Genomic DNA, 14,625 nt, shown 5'->3' with positions numbered 1-14,625 from the left:
GAAAGACTCTCGGTGCATCATTTATTTTTTGTTGCTGTTTCTCAATAATCGAAAACGTCTAAGTCTCGAACGGTTCTTCTTTTCTTGGCCTTTCTAGCTTGAAGTCTGGTGAAAGGGTGTTTTCTTCGTAGTCTCTTTCTGCCTTCTCCTTGCTGAATGCCTGATTCGGTAGCGTGCAGGGCATTTATAGGTGTGTCTCGGCGGCCCAAAAGGTCTTTACCCGTTTGCAGCAAGACATTTTTGCCTGCCCTCATGAAGGCTTCTTTAGGGTTTTGTTTGTCGATGATGACATTTTGGAGAAATTCTTTGCCTTGTGTCAGTGCCGCATCTTTCAAGGCGTGGAATCCGCGTGTCACCATCGGTTTTAACACCGGGGCCACCGAACGAAAGGCCGATTTGAACATATCTCCTAAACCGTGTCCTCGCTGTCGAGCAACCCCTCGGTACACTGGATACATGACTTACGAGTCGTGAGAGAACCGTTTTCGAAAATGGAGTTTCACCGTGACTTTTCCTTTGGTGAATGGAATATTTTGTCCCAAATCTCCTTTTATAGCAATGTTGACCGTGTCCAAATACGACTTGCTGACAGGCAAATAGTGAGGATGCACAAATTCGCGGTGGACGTGATAAGTGTTTCCACCTTCCTCGTCATTGGTCGTGGTACTATCCACTTTGAAAGGAATGACACGCAGTAACGGCACGGAGGTGTGTCCCACCACGTTGTACTCCACCACATCGGAGTACACAAACATCAAATTCAGTCCTTGGTTCAGTTCTACCGGGAAACGAAAATACTTGTAAAATTCCGTATTGCTGTTGACCTTCGGATTAAAATTTAGAGCCATTTATGTGTCTCCACCTAAAATATCAAACAAGTCACAATTGAAACTGATGGACATCATTTGGGTATCCGGAAATTTCATCAGTAAGCGACGAGCCACTTTACGGTAGGCCAGGGTGACACGTTTATTTATTCTGTTCAGGGCTTTGCCAAAGGCTAACTCGAACCTGTCCACAATAGTGTCAACCAAATGTTGGCCACTAAAATAAAACCCTGCCGGAATTTTCAAGGTGTAGATTTTGAAGGCTGGATTGCTGGTGGATGGTTTTGTGATCCCTGATAACTCGTTGATGTCATTCATGGTCTTTTGTAATTGTTCGTTCAGGATTTCGACCTCAAAAGTGTTTTGCTTTTCGGTGATGTTTTGGATTTGTGTAGGGTGAATGATTTCTACCAAAGCCACTTCCCAATGGGCTTCGTGATCTAATTGGATGGCCTGAGGTAATTTAGCCGTGTAACACCACAACATGTTGTGGGGAAACACCTCCATGGAACTGTCACTGGGTAAGGTTAAGTAAAATTGGTGTTGGTGACTCATAATTCCAGAGTTCTGTGGCTGTCCGAGGGGTTAGAGGACGTCAGAGGCGTGTCTCCGCCCAAAATGGGGTTCTGGTTGTGGTTGTTGTTGTTGTTGGAGTGGTGACTGGCACTGGCACTGGACACAAGGTTCCCGTGGTTCCCGTTGGAAGAGAATTTCAGGGAGGGATTGGGAAGCAGGTAACCGATGCAACTGCTCAATAAAATGGTCCACAATTGTTTGTCTCCTTGTTACAAACTCAAATTGGCGATGGCTGCCCCGATAACACAATACACCACGAAGATTTGGCAGAAAAAGACGATTTGCGTTTTAGGCACACGTTCTCCGCACCACACACACAAGGGTTGTTTTTGTAAATCTTGCACAGAAAAACTAGGTGAAGGAGGAGTGGTCGATGTAGCTGCGTCTGTGTGAAAGGGCATGATGGTCACTTCTTTTTTAGTCGATGACTTGCGAAGCGTCGATCCAAGAATCAAAACTGGGTGGATATCCTTTCCAACGTACTTTGACTTCTTTGACACGTCGTTTGCCCACTTTACGGGTTCTGCGTTCGAGAATGCTTTCGATGTCGTACACGTCGTCTTCTTTTTTGGTGACACGTTGTAACTCGGGCAAATAAAACGTTCCTTTGAGCACTTCTCCGTTCATGTCTTGCAATTTATAGACGGTAGGATGACGGCCATGCACTCGTCCAGTAACGCGAAACAATTCGGTCGTCCAGTTAGGTAAGTAACCTTTGTCGAAAGTGCGTTTGGTTTTGCCAATGCGCACCCAATCTCCTACGACCAACTCTCCACTTTTCTTGGGGACAGCCGTCGTCGGGGACGTACCAAACACTTCGTTGTCGGGAGTCACGTCTTGCGGGGCACGTCCGATGCTTCGATTGTAAGATTGGTTGTACGCTTGCACCAGGTGAGGTAAGATGTCGATGTACTTCAGAGTGTGGTGATGCGTAAAATATTTCCACATGCGTTCTTTCAAAGTGCGTTGAAAACGTTCCACGATGCTAGCTTTGGTTTCGGGATTCTCGGTGGTAAAAAAATGAATGTCACGTTTCTTTTATTCTTTTTGGAAAGCTTGGTTCAGAAATTCGGTGCCTTTGTCCGTTTGCCATCGAAGAGGGTGACAACCGCTTTGTTTCAACACCCGTTGCAGGGCTCGTACCAACTCGCTGCTCGATTTGGAAGTCAAGGGCACGACCCAGGCAAATTTGGAAAAGATGTCGATGACACAAAACAAATATTTGTAGCCACGATTGTAACTGGCCAAATGAGAGACATCGGCTAAATCGGCTTGCCATTGATGATCGATGCCTTCCACTCGGGTGCGACTTCTGGCAAACTTGCGTCGAATGGGTTTGTGTAAAGTGTAGGCAGCTTGTTCTTGTAACCATCGTTGCACTTGAGGTAAACGGAGACTTTTCAATCGAGTTTTGGCAGCACGATACAATTTTTGAACTCCTGCGTAACCTGCAGGATGAGAGGGATCGTAGTAAATGCTGGCTAAGACTTTTTCCATTTTTTTGTGTTGGTTTGTGTGTTAATAAGACACCCACTGTTGGAGGATGCTACTCTTTTTCTCTTGGGGTACTTTCTTGGATTGCAATGCTTTGCGTGGGTGACCAGCAATAGGTGTTGAAGAGGAGGATGTCTGAGCGGGTGATATCGGTTCTTGTTTCACTTCTGCCTTCACTTCTGTCTTCACTTTCTTTTTCTCTTGTGATGAAGAAGGGGTGGCCATCATCTTTTTAATCCATCCAATTCTTGAGGTAGGTGGTGTTGTTAACTTGCGTACTTTTTCTGGTTGAGTTTGAAACCCTTCTTCTTCATCTTCTTCTTCTCTTCCTTTTTCTGTCTTGGTCACTGGTACTGGTGGTACTGGTACTGGTACGGGTACTGGTACTGGTGATGGTGCTGGACTTTTCATCAAGGTCTTAAAATCTTTCAGAGTGGGTAGAGCTATTTCGTCTAAAGCTTTCTGGTGAAAGAGTTGCAGTCGTTGCAAAAGTTGACCATACTTTTGCGATTTTTCTGTTTCGGACAAATCTTGGCGATCCATCAAGGACTTCAATTCGTGATCTAACTGGAACATCTCGCTCAAATTGGGATTGGGAGGTAAATGCGGGGTGCGTTGTTCTTGCCACCGATGGTATTCCATCCATCGTTTGTAAGGTACTAAAGCTAGTTTTCGTCCTTCCATGGGGTTGTCAGGGGTCGATTCTGAGATCTTCGGACTTCCGAGGGCCTTTTTATCTTGCTCCCACCAGTCCTCTCAACATGGTTCCCAAGACTCCTTTCAGTATGGGGCCTAACAAGAGAGGCAAAATACCTCCACGTTGGACCAACATCTTCTTCTTTTGACGAATGGGAATTTTCTTTTGAACCATTTGGCGAAGAACGTGACGATGTTTGCTTAAGCATTGTTTCTGGTGTTTGGACAAAGGGATCGTGCCTTTCAAAACGTTCAAACAACATTCGCACACGGTATCGATGACCTCTTTGGAGTCCGATTGAATGAGTTTTTTTCGTAGAGGTGGAGAAGATTTGGACAGGACAGATAACATGTCCCCATGTTTGACTAAACGTGGTGGTAGTCCTTTCCTTTTTTTTCCTTGGAGTTTTCTGGAGGGTGACATCTTTGAGTCTTCAGGAGCACCGAAAAAAACACTGATACCCCCGACTTGGTCACAGGTCTTTTTTATACTGGAACGCGTCACCACTGATTGTCTTTACGTCGTATCAGTTTGAGGACAGGTATGACACGTCGTGGAGGGGTACGCAACGGACTAAATCGAGCCAGTTCTTGCTTGGACAAATCCAGTAAACTTTGTAACATGCCCGATCTTTCATGGACTTTGATTTTGGGAGAAGGTACTTTGTGAGCAGCAGCCACTGCCACTAAATTGGAGGGTCCTGCCACTGGGGAAGTTCTTTTTGGGGTCATCAACGGAGAAGTTCTTGGTGTGATCAACGTCTCCAAGTACTCTTCAGTTCTTGGTGTCATTAATGGAGATGTGGATGAACGTGAGGCTGCCGGAGACGCAGTCACTGCCGTGGCAGGTCGTGGTTTGCGAGTGTAAAGTTGGGTCCTGGCCGAAGTGCCTCTCTTGCGACTAGTTTTCTTCTGTGGACTTTTCTTTTTCTGGGGGCTTCTTTTCTTTTTCCGGGGTGGTGTCTGGTAAGAGGAGGGTCCCGCCACTGGAGAAGTTCTTCGTCTTGGGGACCTGGTCTTTTTCTTTTTCTTCTTGGGGCTTCGTTGGACTTTTTTCTTGGGGATAACTTTGGGGGCATTAGGATCCCATCTTAAGAGAGAGCGAATGATGACCCCTCCTAGAGTACCGCTCCCTCCAGGTTTCAAAATGATTTGTATTTTGGTTTGAGTGTCGATGCGGGGATCGGCCAGTTGGACCAAAGCGACTTTGTTTCGATCGAAAAAGCGTTTGGTTTGATGAGGAATCTGAACGATTCCTTGAAGTATTTGACGTGCCGTCACCATGAACCATCGGAAGACGTCTTTGAGACTAGCTTCTAAGACACGAGCTCGTATTTGTGGATTTTTTTTCTCGACGGACGCCATACAAGGCACGAATCAATTTGACGGGAAGATGCGACTGAAGGGACGTCATGTTCACACTGTGAGTGAGACAGACGAAAAGGGTCTGAGGTTTTTATAGATTTTTTTATGTGGAGTGAAATGAAGTCGAGGACGGAGACGTGTACAGGACAGGCCCTCCGTCTTGGCACCAGTGGTGAAACAAGTGGGTACGAAATCGCAAATCCTCGGGGGTGGTAGGTTTCAAATCGACGAGTAAATAGGCGTGTGGCGTTTGAGTGGCATCGTCGTACGCCTGAGTCAGCCAAGGCGTTCCTAACTGTTTGGCTAAAACTTGCACTTGCGATTTATCTCGAGGGCTTTTAAACAAGACCACGTAATGCGCATTGAGACTGATGGTGCGATGGGCTTTACTTTGTTGAAACAAATTTTGGGTAATGTAAACGACACTGGCATTACGGTGATGCCCTTTGCGCGTGAACCACAGTTTAATTTCTTCTTCGTCTTCTCCTAACATGTCGTCAAAAATGACCAAATGGGTTTGACGGGAGTCAGAGACGATGCCGTCGTCTTCTTTAGGAATGCCTTCCACAAACACGATGGAATCGCCTTGACTTTCTCACAAGAGGCTGTACGCCGATTGCCACTCTTTGTAACACCACACGATCCATTGAGGTGGCCGATCGATCAAATGATGTTTATGTCGATCAAACGTTTGACGAATTCGGTTTTGCCTCAACCGCTATGTCCAGCAATGAGCATGTTAAAGGGATGGCGAAGATACAAAGCTTCCCAACTGGCACGATCTAAGTGTTCGTCGATGATTTTGACAGTAAAGGAAGAGGGAGCAGAGACAGCAGAGGTAGCCATAGTGTGAGAAATGTCACTTGTGACACGAAAACAAACAAGACAAGAGTTTATATACTTTTTCAGAACACGTTTATTGAATGTTTTTCAAACATGAATACGAAAGACAAAAACACATAAAAGCCAAAGGCTTAAGTACAAGGATAAAAGGCACATGATAACCATTAACGTGGAATAAACACAAGTGTCTGTACAACAACATGTTTTGGGTAATGTTCTAACCAGTTCTATAGTAGGGGGTAAGGTCACACAAGTGTCCTCCCGAAAGGGTCTTTCAGGTCTGTCCACGACAGTCCTGTCCTGGGTGACGGGTTCTTCTGGCACCGTCACTAACACGGGTTGAAAAGTAACTTTTTTCCTTGAACAACTCTCGTGCATACTGGGCCACTTCTTGGGTCCAAGCCTCAAAATCCCATTCTTTCCAGGCACGGACATCTGTCCAATGGGGGTGTAAGTCACAAGCTACACACACATCGTCATACACGTCTTGGGTAGCTAAAAGTTGACGAATCTTTTTTTCCCGTAGTGGTCGAGAAGTATCCAGATGAAAATGCAAGGCTTTGAGCAAAAGGAGTTTTTCGTGCCCATTTAAGGCCATTGAGGTGGTAAGTACTGATCGTAAAGAGTCCACAAAGAATCGGCTGGTAAACGAAATCCCAGAAAACAAGTCACTAAGACACACACCACTTGTCGACCCAAATTGAATGGATACAGTTCTTGTAATAATCGATGGTAATGATCCACGGTTTGAATATGGTCATTGAGTTCCTTCCACGGAATCTGTTCAATCACTTGTGACATAAGCCGTGGCATGGATTCCTGTTTTTGTACTCTCTTTTTTTCGGAAGCAATACACGTACATTCTACCCAGACATCTTCGTTCTCCAGAAGGAAATCTAGAATACTGTAACCTACAGTTCAAACTTCGATTAGAAGTTTTCTCTTCCACTAAGCAGATTCCATGTAACATATGTTGATAATCCTTTAACTCTTATTCCTCAATGCGTTGCTCTAGGTGAATCTCGAAATAAGCAAAATGATGAACATTTCGTTCATTCACTAACTCACTAACAAGGTCTGACCACTGAAACAATTTCTGACGAATCAGTTCTCTTATACCATTCAGGTACCAGTGGTTAAAGATCTGGTGACGTAACGGATGCAATTGTTCTTTACGTTTGACTTGTATTTTCACCAGCTCTCGGTAAATCCTTTCTCTCAACTCCTCAGGCAAGCCCAAAATGTTCTCTTGTAAAGTATCCATAAGTATATACACTGTTTTTGGAATCCTTGTGTGGTGGCCAATAGCCTCAATTACCTTTGTGCCTGATGTAATATCCACTCATAATCAGTCTTCTTATACTTTGAAACAGAACATAATTTAAAAACGGTTGAATAACTTTGCGTTTGCGTTTCACTTGTATTTTGATCAGTTCTCGGTAAATGCGTTCTCTCAACTCCACAGGCAAGGCACGAATGTTCTCTAGCAAAGTATCCATGAACAGATTATGGTAAGTTACTTCAATGTCTCGGTCCCACTAAGGGTAAGTAATGACAATTCGGTGACCATCGAGCATGTTCTACGTAGGCCGAATCTTGCGGTTCCCAGTGGTGAAGTGACACACCGCAACTGAAGCACTTGACTTTATCCCCTTCGCCCAAGTAGAAAAATCCGGCTCTGGCTAATTCTTCGGGGGTCGGTCCTCCCAGATACTTAGGCCATTTTCCTTTGAACGATTGAAGACGATTTTCAAAGTCACAGTATTCCGACAAACGCACAGGAAACGAATATTCGTCTTTCACAGGTTCGTTTCGATGAAGGTTGGGTGACATGAACAGGAGTTTGCTCAGGCCTGGATGACATCCATTGGGGGGTAGACGTGAAGGTGAACATTCCCCTTTAAAACGAAAAACAGTAAAATGTCCAAGAGGACGAGCGACATCACTTTCGCATCCCTCAGGTTTGACACGCACAGCATCATTTTCCATGATAAGGGTAGTGACACTAAAGTTCCCATGATGCTTTACGGCATAGCTAAGGTCACAACGTACAGCATCGTACCCATCGCAAGGCTCACAGTCGCATTCCACTTCAGAAGCCTCACACTTGAATTGTGCCTTTCTAAACAACTTGGTTTGTGTTTCTCTGAAAGTATTCATCTTGTTCGCTCGGTCTTGGTAGTCACAATGAACTATCGATCTTGCCTAGGGTTCCTTTTCTATATACAGACCAATACCGACGTGTCCATACGGTAAGGTGAAATGATTGGGAAGTCGCACTCGCTTCTGGTACACGATTTGATAGACTTTCTCTAAGGGCCGACTGACGATGTGGTGAGTGGGTAAACGTACAATCGTGTTCGGTTGGTGAGTGGTCACTTTAAAGTTTCCATCCTCTCCCGATTGCAAGGCTTCTTTCAATACCCCAAAGTTGACCACTCGACTGGTACGATAATTCAGAGTCAGTCCTTTCACTTTGCACGTCGTGTGCACTTCTCCTTGTTTGTCACGGTATTCGTAGCCGTAATTTTTGGGACCGCCACTGACGAAACTTAGAATCTTGTTGTCGGGATGCTCGTCTGTCCAGGCTCCTAAACGGTTTCCTTCGATGTCAGGGTGCCGTTGACTCGGGTGATGGATGTAAATGCAACTGTCCGTGTCAAAGTACAGGACGCGTTCCCCTAACAGTTCTAAAGCTTCGTACAATTTTAAGCGAGCATGAGCTGTCACGTAAGTCGTAATGATGACATTTCCAAAAGGGTCGTCTTGTACAAAGTCCAGATCTTCTTCGTAATTGACCAAGATCAAATTCTCTCGAACGACGTCCACGTGTTTCATGTATTTGGTTTTGTCGTGAATCATCTGGAAGTAGCGGGAAGGTTCTGTCAAATATTCCATCTTGGGTAAACACGGTCGTTGTGCCATTTTACCCCACAAGCAATTTAACATCACTTTGGCAAACGATCGCCTGCCTTCGTTTTACTCGATGTGGTTTAAAGTGATGCCTTCTTGTTCATAGTATTTCTCTTTGAATTGTATTTGGTCTTCGGAAGTGTGACACCAGGAAGGATAGCCGCTGGCTTCTTGTTTCAGTTTCAAAACGGCATCCACGTAGTCGGCGAAAATGCCTTTCTGACTGGGATCACCCTTGTTGTATTGTTGTGTCTTGGGAAAGTGGCAAATTTCGTACACTTCTAACAGTTGGTATCCCATGTCCAGAGCTTTGAACAATTCTACGCTGACCCAGGTTCCCGTCAAGGCACGTTCTTCCTGGGTGTGATGACAAGGTTGGTCTTGGTTGCACGTTTCGGTACAAGTACGGCACAATGAAAACATCAGTTTGCCTTGACAATGGTGAGGTAAGACGGGATGGTATAGGTTCGTGACGGTAAAACTTTACACTTGATCAAGCCTTCGTGTTGTAGAATGTTTTTCAGGTCGATGTGTTCCGTTAACAATACGGGTGCCCTACAGGAAAGTGACAATATTTGCACACGTAGGGATACAGCGAACACAGGTCCAAGTATTTGATTTCTTCTCGTTTCTCTTCGTCGGCTTGGTACAGCAAACAGGTGGCATTGGTCCTTCCTCCGTACAAACTATCCCTCGGGTTCAGCGGGTCCATGAACTGGTAACTTTCCACGAGGCGTTTAAACTCGGGATCGGTTTTCATACGGTGATCGTACTCGTGTTCCCACATTTGCACCACTTGGAATCCTTCCTGTTCCAACTTTAGGCGCCGCTGACAAGTGTCCTGGTACAAGTCTTCCATGGTTCGTTGTAAAAACTGATTTTTAGTGCTACGATCAGGGTAACAGACTGGACATCCGTGAAATAAGCAACCGTTAAACTCGTACACGATCTTGGGGTTTTCTAAGTCCCAGCCATCGACCGAATGCGTTCCGATGGTCTTTTCACCCCCTCCGTTGCGGGCATGCTGAATCCATTTGTCTTCCTTGTCGCACAAGTAATGTAACCAACGTAGGGCTTTGACCGAGTATTGACGTTTGACAAAGTTGGTCGTTTGAGGTCTGATGACAGCCACGGTGTTTTCAGGCATGAATCGTTGCCGGTACACTAAGGAACACGCTTTGGCAATCATGCAAGCTTCTTTTAAAGGATCGACCCATCCGTGTTCCATGAACAGTTCTCGAAATTTTCCACAGCAACGCCTTAAAATGTCCACGTCGGAACGACAATACTTTAGCATTTCTTCCTGAAAGTCGAAAGGGTCCGAGGCGTGAGCCTGGTATCAAGCGTAGAAAGCTTCTCTTTGTTCGGTACGCATGTTGTCGGGGTCGTAATAGTGAGCCTCAGGTAAATGGGGTAGAACGGCGTGTTGAATGGCTTCCGTATTGAAAAAGTGTGGAAAGTACCCTTTTGCCATTTCTGTCATTCCTAACGTTTTAGGCATTCGACTCAATGGCATGGCCAAATAGCTCATCGAATCTTTAAACTGTACTTGTCCCACTTGCATGAAAATGATTTTGGCCCCGTTCAAAGTCACTTTAGGACGCTCGGTGCCATGTTCCGTATAGTATCTGAGAAGAAACTGTCCATCGTATCCGGAGAAATTGTAAGCCATCACCGTGGCATGACTATGACAATCTCCGTAACGTTCGATGTCCTCTTGGCTCCACGTCTTGTCGATGGGGTCTAAGACCCATTGGGCAAAATCGGCTAACGTGTTCGGTCCCCGAAAGATTTTTTCACGTCCTCCAGGTATCTTGCTGCAGTGAGGGCAATGACTGAAGATAGGTTCTTGAATGCACTTCTCGCACGCTCGATGAGCCACGCAGAAATTAGGAATGTGAATGCCGGTCTCTTGCATGCATTCGAAATCGAAAAAGATGAAATTGCCTTTCTTCTTGTGACCATGTGACCATCCTCTTTCTCTGGTGGGGGTTGGTATTTTTGCACGTAGCACTGGTGTTCCAAGTCCACGATGTAGTGACAAATGTGACATTTTTTCTTTCCTTGACAATCGTGTGCCTTGGTACTATTGGTACGTATGCCTTGTCCACACGTAGGGCACAATCTCAGGAGTTGACAAGCACATTTCTGCTGTGAACCTTGCGTCTTCAGATGTTGTTGGTAACAGGTAGGGCTAACAAACGTGCGCAGACAAGTTGAACAAGGCACTGGTCCTTCGCTCAGACAGGGTGAAGAGGCCAAACATCCTGAGCATTTCAATCCACAATGCTTGTGTTGCTCTCGATTATTTAAACCATGGTCACATTTCTCACAGTAATATCTGTATCCCAGGAATCCGGTGATAATGGTAATGGTATTGAAATGGTCATCGTGATAATAGACATGAATGTATTTTCCGTCCTTAAAGTCTTGGCCTCGAAACGACAGAGGTCCGCGCACTTCTTGAGGGTGCACTTTCAAGGTGTAGAGTGGAGCTAGGGCATCTTGCAATTGTTGCATCTCAGGAATGCCACAGGGTGTGTCTTTGGACAGTCCGGCTTGTTGTAACAGGAGTTCTGCTTCGTTTCGATGTTTGGCTCGATCGGATCGTTGAATAGTTTTCCAGGCTCTTTTCCATTCTGCCGTGTCGTTCTTGTTGGCATAGGTTCGTCCCACCACGATGGCTCGAGCTAAACACATCTGGTCTTGAGGATTGTGAATTTGGACAAGGCTACGCTTAATGCTGAGAAGCTCGTTCACCAATAACATCTTTTTGCGTCCGGTCCCTTGTGGAGGAGAGACGTGGGTCATGTCCAATGTGGCTTTTCCATCGGTGATGTCAAACTGGTCATTAGATTGTTGCACGTGTTGAATCTTGTCCATGACTTTGGAAGCGGTCAATTCTGCAGGGGTGCTAAACTCGATCCAAACAGGGGATTTCAAACCGTCATGTTGTATGGAAAGTCTCAAGCGATCGTCTTCTTTGGGTTGACATTGTCGCTTGAGTGCGGTGAGCAAAGAATCCCACACCCCGGTGATGAACACTTCTGCTTTCTCTAACGGTACTTCAGCCTTGAAATCTTTAAACTTCACTGTGTATTTGTAAGCCGTGGTTCTAAATTTTCTAGAGGAACGCTTTTCCGTCTCTCGAATGGAATAGTATTTTTCAGGGTTGACTAAGGGTGGTGAACTTGGTTTAGATGGTTCGGATTCTGGTTCACTCATGTCCTCTTCAAAATCACTGGCATGAATTTGTGCCAAGATTTCAGCCCTGGTACGAGGCGATAGATCACGTTTCTGCTCTTACTTTCTTCTTCTTCATCTTTCTTCTCGAATGAATAGGATCGTTTCATCTTGAGTGAAAAACGTCAAATGACTCAAGTTTAAACACCATAGACTAATTTATAGTCATGGCAGACCAGCGTATATAAAAGGGTGTGTGTCTTGTCCTTTCACTATTCATTTCACTCTCAAACCGAGCACAATGATGGAAGAGACTAGCCAAATCGAACGTTTCGTCAGAGCTTTGCGAGGGGTCATTAGAAAATTCTCTTCAGACCAGCCCACGGACTACTCTCCTTCCTTTCGAGATAAACGTCAAGATACTTGCTATATCTGTCAAAAGAAAGGGCATTGGTCTTCAGAGTGTCCAGACCGTCAAAAAAGAAAAAGACAGGGGCTAAAAAACACAAAAGTCAAGATACATGTTATTATTGTAAAGAAAAAGGACATTGGTCTCCAGATTGCCCCAAAAAGAAACAAAAGGAGTCAGAAGAAAAGAGGAAATCTTTAGAAGAAGAGAGAGATTCTTCAGAGGAAGAGAGGGATTCTTCAGAGGAAGAAGAGGAAGAAAGAAGACAATTCTATTTACAAGAGGCAAAGAAACAGGAGAAGACAAGAAGAAGGGAAGAAAATGAGGAAAAGACGGTGAAGAAATTCAAAAAACAGAGAGACTAAAAAGGAGAAAGAAGAAGTCGATGAACTTTTAATTAAAGTGTTGTGTTGTGAATTGTGAATTGGATTGTAACAATGGATAAAAGAATAAATTAATGATATAAGGTAAGTGTCTTTGAGTTTTGATTTTAAAATAAGAAGGTACACTCAAGCACTCATACACAGACACGTACTATAGGGGGTAAAATGTTTTTTTTTTTTTTTGAGTTATTGGCAATTGAAATTGTATTTCTTTTCGAGAAATGTAGGTGGCCCTGAAAAGGGCCTTTTTTGGTGCAGGGGTGAGTTCAAGCAATCAACTTTAACGGTCTTAAGCCTTTGCCACGGCCAAGGCCTACTTCTGGACTGCGTAATGTTGATGATGATGATTGGGTTGAAATCACTAAGGGTGGTACGGTAGGCTTAGTCACAGGGTTAACGTGTTTAGCTCGGGAAGGTCGTATTCTCATCGGTCGTGATAAAGAAGTCTGATACATTTGTTTCAGACTTCTTAACTCCGCTAAAATGTCCAACAGTACCGTGACCGTTTGATTTTCACCCTCTTGTTTCTTTGCTCCCTCTTCTTCTTGCTGTTGTTGCTGTTGTTACCTCTTCTTCTTGCTCCTGCTGTAGGAGAAAAGCTTGTTCCGCTTTTTTTTGTCGTTGTATAAATTTCTCCAATTCTTCTTTCTGTCTCTGTCTAAAATTCTTCACTTGCGATAATGAAGAAGGTAACGAAGGTTCCGGAACAAATTCTTGCGAGGTAAGAAAATCCACAAAATCCCAATTCACCTCTTCTGAAAGTAAGTCCGGGTTCCCTTGGGCAGTCTCCCCTGCTGGTGCACCCCAATGGATCGTTTTCTGAGTTTCCGTCATGATGAATCACTGTCGCATAGATTGACTGTACACAAGCGCTAGCGAATCTATATAGACCACATGACGTAACAGACTGATCTCTTCGGATTGGATGCGGGCTGACTGAATTTTGTAACTCGTGTTTGGATTGGTGAATGAATTCAATCCGTTTCAATCCTTCCTCTACCTATAAATAAGCGCAGTTCACTGCATTGATTCACCTGTTCTCGTCGCTTCAAGATGTGGACCACAGTCGAATCATCCACCCTTGTGTCTTCCATGATGTTTAGGACGGACATGCTCATGTATGTCCGGTCCAAGTGGACCGTTGTCGACATGTCAGGCACCAGTCTGTGGATACGAAGAGTGTATGTAGAAAGACAAGGTTGCCTCAAGAGGACACTGATTTATGGCCCCCGAGTAAGACGCAGCTTGAGGACAAGAAGATGCCGCAGATGCCCTTTATGTTAATGGATACATTGACATAAACCCAAAGGCCCTTTTCAGGGCCACCCATATTTCTAGAAAAGAGAAAGACTTTCAATTGCCTACCCCTTTTTTAAATTTAAAAAAAAAATTAAAAAAAAAAAAAAAGTCCCATATTCAATTCCCCCCTTGTCCCTAGATAGACCCACACTTTATTCCCACATGTTCAATTCCCTTGTCGCTAGAGTGGCCCACGATTTTTTTTTTCTCCATGTTAATTTCCCTTGTCGCTATATTTGCCCAGGGGTGTTTTTAATGCTAATTCCCATTGTCGCTCTAGTGCCCCCATTCACTATTAGCGTGAAAGAATTGCAATAATGTTACGAGCACATATATTTTATTCTAACAAGAACTTCCGTTGTCAACGAAAGTTGAACGTATCTGTGCTGCTTTTAAGAGCAATATAATTGATGATAAAATAATGATCAACACGCACGAACCTTTCACCGGAACACGTATGAAACATCATGACGAATTAAAACACATCACAATAATATGAACCGTGACGCTCACGTGTTGCCATATCATGAGCACTAAATACTTCCAGTTCGTAATTTTATTTATAACGCAGTGGAGATTATCGATCCCACTGAACGGTAAGAAAACGAGATTATATATTTTTGTGTGATGACACCTG

This window comes from Sinohyriopsis cumingii, unplaced genomic scaffold, assembly GCF_028554795.1.
Source record: "Sinohyriopsis cumingii isolate HCF-2022 unplaced genomic scaffold, ASM2855479v2 utg000873l, whole genome shotgun sequence".
In the NCBI taxonomy this organism is placed as follows: domain Eukaryota; kingdom Metazoa; phylum Mollusca; class Bivalvia; order Unionida; family Unionidae; genus Sinohyriopsis; species Sinohyriopsis cumingii.
The sequence above is the reverse complement of the archived record's forward strand: the minus strand, read 5'-3'. Positions refer to the sequence as shown.